A 5,183-nucleotide genomic window follows, 5' to 3' on the forward strand; every position below is an offset into this window, starting at 1 on the left:
GCACACGCGCACGCGCACACGCGCGCACGCGCACTGCAAACACCAACGAAAGTCTCCAGCCTCTTTACAGTCTTGGTTTTCTGCCAGCATAATAAAAGCCTGATGGCCTTGAGGGCGTCAGTAAAGCCACCCAGGCCTAAAGACATCAGCCAACATTGGGATCTAGGTTTGCCAGACCCTTCAGAAAGATTCTGTCACTTGTCATTTTTAGATGTTTTTGTTCTTAAAGATGTGAGCTTCCGGATCTAAAAACGCAGCCACTATCAAAGTGACCGCTTTTCCCGACCAAGACCAAGGCGGAAGGTGTCAGTGTGTGTCACAGACGTGACTTAGTTAAGTCCTTTATAAAGAAAATAAGTGTCTTCTAGAGGTATAGCTTGCTGTTTTTCGTAATTCCCCAAATGACATTTCCTTAGGGACCATTGTTTCGATCTGGAAAGTGTCATGACACTGTCACCCGGAGGAGACTCAGTCACCTGTTTCACAAGGTGCCTTTTCCTTGTGGGCTGCATGGCCAGCTCAGAGGAGCGTACCCAGGGGCCCGTGAAACAGAGCACATTAACCCAAATCTCCCTCCTGACACCTACGCCCCCTCCCCACACAGACAAAAAGGTCCCCGATCGTTTCTCACAGGGAGGAAGGGGACCCCAGAGCAGCATCTTGCGAGGGCCAGCAGGGCGTTCCCCAGACAGTTCTGAGAGCCCACGACACACTTAACATCCTTAGGCATCACTTTTATCCTCTGCAAAATCGGGTTGTTCCGAGGATTAAGATAGTTCACGTGTGTGGAACATTCAGCGCATGTTCGGTGCATGGTAACGACAGTAACACTGCCTTTGACCTTGTCGCCCTGGGCTTGGGCCTCTGCGATCTGCGCGGCTCAGGATACACCGGCGTGTGAGGATGGTTAACCTTGAGGCCCAGATGCCGGGTGGGCCGTCTGGGTCCGAACACTCAGCGCTCAGCACCGCGGAGCTCACATCCCCCGTGTCAGGACAGCGTCATAAACGGTCTGCCGGACCTGAGTCCCTGGAGGTCTGTCCTGTGCAGACGGGTCCACGATGTCGACACTGGAGGCGGTCCTTCCCCACACGGCTTTCAAGGCCTATGAAGCAGGTGGAGAAAGAAGGAAGTCGACGAATCGTGACTTTTTTTGCTCTCGCGTCGAGGGCTGCCGTCCTGGCCGGACCGCCCAGGGCCCAGGGCAAGGCTGGAGTTTAGATGCTTTTGAGGAGAACTGTACACAAGCACAGAGGAGGTGGGTCTCATCATGCTGGTGTGACTTCAGGGAAGGGGACAGTTCCCTGCGCCATGTGGCCTCCAGATCCAGATGGTCTCATGTGAAATGTGCCTGAAGAGCCAACACGAAAGAATCATTCTGAGGTCTCCACTCTGTCTAGAGTTCTCTTTTCAAAAGAATATGCCTTCCGGCGGGACATTGTCAGAATGATGGGGACGGCTTCCTGAAAAGCAATAAAGCCTCCCCTGTTTAGGGTTGGAGAGAAGTTGGGGGGAGGGGGGCACGTGTGCTAAGTAAAGCAAGTGATGGAGCGAGTGGGGTCACAGTGCAGAGAGGACCTTGCTGTCTTTCCCGGGGTGCCTTGGGAGATTGCTTTGATTCGATATTTGTTTCATGGCCTCTGCGGGGTTTTCTTGCTTCCCCTCTGCTAATTTTTGAGCAAGAATAGGAACGAGGGGCGACGGAGAAGGAGGGGGTGTGGGCGCATGGTTGGGGAAAAGGGAGAAGAGGCGTCCGCTGCCTGGCTGAGTGGTGGTGGGTGGGTGAGAGGGAAGTTGTCTGTCACCCCAACACACGTGTGCGCACATGTCACATGACACACGCACACACACACCAACACACACACGCCATACACTCACCACAGGCACAACATCCCGTCACCATATATATGCACACACCCTCCTGCCCCCCCACACCCCGTGAAGCATTTTTAGAGAATGACAGTGCCACCTGGTGGCTATTTATATGCAAAGACTCCCTCACCCCCCGCCGAGATCTTAACTGAAGAATAACGCACACAAGCTGTGTTTGTTATTCTGTATTTATTTACCCTGCTTTTCCACAGTTGAAAGTCCCTCTTCTCCGTCCCATCCTTTTCTGAGAAAATGAGCCAAACCATAAGTGAGCTTCTGAGAAGCGCTTGACGGCTTTCCCGGTGGCATGATACTCAGAAGACAGCTTCTAAAGGGACGCCAAGTCCTTGGGGTCTTGCTACCCGGACTGTGCTTACGTGGGGAAGCAGCGGCAGGACTGAGGAGCAGGGAACGGTGCAGAGAAGCCTTGGCTTCGGGAATCGACTCCAGCCCCTGTCTCGCACTGTGCATTTTTCAGCTGTAAATTACGAGAGGAGCAGTAGACCTGCCTATTATCGATATCGTTGATTTCTGCTTCTCTGCCCCAAACTTGGTCTCTCAGTACTGGCTCATCTCACTTTGCTCCAACGAAGAGAAATGCCATCCGGTCTCGTTACTGAGTCCCCACCCTGTGCAAAGCGCTCGTCCCACTGCTGGTGACGCGTGGGCATTTGTGTGCCTCTCAGGTACCCAGGAAGCCCAGGTCACAGGTGATCTTTGTCTCCTTGAATCAACGAGGTCCTGTCTGTAATGAGTGGGACTCTCCCTGGCACGTCATACGTGTTCGGTGATAGCAGTTCTGAATGTAACGTGTATGGAACTGCACGTAGGTCAGCATCTAATAACTATGACTGGAAGCAACACGCATTTCCAAGGGCTGTTGGGATTTTATAAAGACTCATTACAAGGCATTAGAAATTCCAGCTATGAGACTTTTTATTCACGCAGGCGTTCAAGCAGTTCTTTCCAAAAGCGAACTCATGAATCCTCACAAAATCCCCCGGAAGTGACTGGCTGGCAAAGAGAATCTGGCTCACCATCAATCTGAGTAATATGGCGTCAGAGTCAGGACAAGGAACAAGCAGTTCCTTAATGTACCCCCACCACCCCAAGTCTGGGGCATAAAATTCCCTTGTAAACAACCTGGTTCTATACTGTAAGTTCTAGGTGAGGGAGACTCCTTGCTTGGGGAAGGAATGAAGTTCTGAAACATAATTCTGGACTAGTTAGGGAGCAGGCCAACGGAGGAAGGGTGGAAGGGCTCACATCACCCTTTCGTTTCCACCTCCACATTTGAATATAGGTGGAATCAGGTTAAAATGAGTGCGAGAGAATCTCAAGAGGGAAGATGCAGACAGGAATGCTGAGAGGAGCATCTGGTGGGCTGGCAGGGGGCTTTAGGGGAAAAAGTCCATTTCCTTGCCTTTTTCAGCTTCTATTGTCTGCCCGTGCTTCTTGGCTTGTTGCTCCTCCCTCCATCTTTAAAGCACTCCCCTCCCTTCCCTGGACAGCCTCCCCGCCTCGAGATTGTCAATCGTATCTGCAGAATCCCTTTTGCCCTGGAAGGTAACCTTCCCAGGTTCTGGGGATTAGGATGTGGGTGCCTTTGGGGAGGCATTATTTTGCCTCCCACACTGGGACATCATGGCAGAGAGACACAATGACGTCGTGAAGAGGAACTTCTGTCATATGGAAACGTTTCCATAATGTCAATTTCTCTAAGTCCAAGGACGATGGAATATTTCACATGTGAGCTGCCCGACAGAGCTCTGAAATGTGTGAATGGGTGCTGGGCTCCTTGTGTCCCCACCTTGAGGGCAAAGGAGACCATTCCTGGGACTCTCCTGAGCTAGAGGAGGGTTGAGATCTTAGAGCAGCGCCAATTTCCTCTCTGGCAAGCAGAGAAAGTCCTTTCAAGTCCAGCTATACTGGTTGATAGAGCGACGCCCTTGAGGAGCTAGCCTTGGCCACAGCATTCATGGAGAATGGAAAAATGAATTTTTTAACAACCGAAGCACATGAGTTCTTCTTGCTTGTCTCTCATGAGACCGTTCCTGGCTCTGATTTAGTAAGAAGAGTTGAATAGGAACCACATGCACCGAATGTAAGCGTTCCTTTCTGCTTCTCAGAGAGCCAGATTTGAAGAGAGTTCATGGCAGAGAAAGCTGGTTCAGAATGCCTTCCAGCTTACGAGATCCCCAAATCAGCACCACTCAAAAGGTGGGGAGCCTCACCTTCCCCAGAGAGTTAAGAAAACGAGATTGTGTCTAGAACCTCCAAAATGGTCCTGGTCACAAATCCATCCTGTTGTTAGATCTCGTGGTAGATTTCTAGGACCTGATCTGGTCCCCGAGCACGTGGGTACCTCTGACTTTCCCTGTACCCCAGCCCGAACTGCCGCCCACATAGGCCCTGAGCACACCTGATTCATCGCTGCCCTTCTCTCCTAGTATCGTGTCTTTGAAGTCCCCCCTGGGAGATTCTCCACAGAAACCATGGCCCATTGGGTCAGCAATGACCGCCACGCCCTCAGCATCCTGTTGGTCACTGCCCCTGGAGCCCCGATTTCCTGCTATGCTTTGTCTTTGAAGGGGTTAGTGCCATCTCTCCAGTTTTGGATGGCCCCAAGTTTAGGATAAATATACTCTCTTCAAAGCTCTTTTGTATAGAGTTCTTTCACTTCTTTGATTGTATAGGGAGAAAAATCTGAGCGAGGGGCGCATCAGATAGGAGTCTGTTAGGATGCAAAAATCAGAAAAGACGTGACTAATGCTGGGCTAAACGGGGCAGAGCCTCTCAACCTCTGCCCTATTGACATTTGAGGCCCCGTAATTCTTTGTTGTGGGGGTTGTCCTGTGCATTGTAGGTTTTTTGTTTATTTGTTCATTTGTTTTTTGTTGTTGTTTTGTGACGTCCCTGGCTTCTGACCACCAGACCAGCAATTCTCATCTTGGGGTAATATTGTCCTCAGAGGGCATTTGACAAAGTCTGGAGACATTTTTAGGTGTCACAACGGTGTCACGGTTTTGGGTGGTGCTACTGCCATCTAGTAGGCTGAGGCCAGTAAATCTCCTGCTGCTAACATATCCCACAGTTCACAGCACAGTGCCCAACAATGAAGAATTAGCTGGCTCCCCAATTTCAGTCGTGCCAAGCCTGAGAAACCCTGGTTTAAAGGAATCGAAATGGACATTTAAGTTGGTCCAACAGGATGGGAGGAGAATGGACACCCCAAACACAGAATTCGTAGCCTCGTCTCTCTGCAAAACCAGGCCCCACGCTGAAAAAGCCAGACATCATTTGTTTTAACC

The sequence above is a fragment of the Pteropus vampyrus genome, unplaced genomic scaffold (assembly GCF_000151845.1).
Source record: "Pteropus vampyrus isolate Shadow unplaced genomic scaffold, Pvam_2.0 Scaffold62, whole genome shotgun sequence".
Lineage (NCBI taxonomy): Eukaryota > Metazoa > Chordata > Mammalia > Chiroptera > Pteropodidae > Pteropus > Pteropus vampyrus.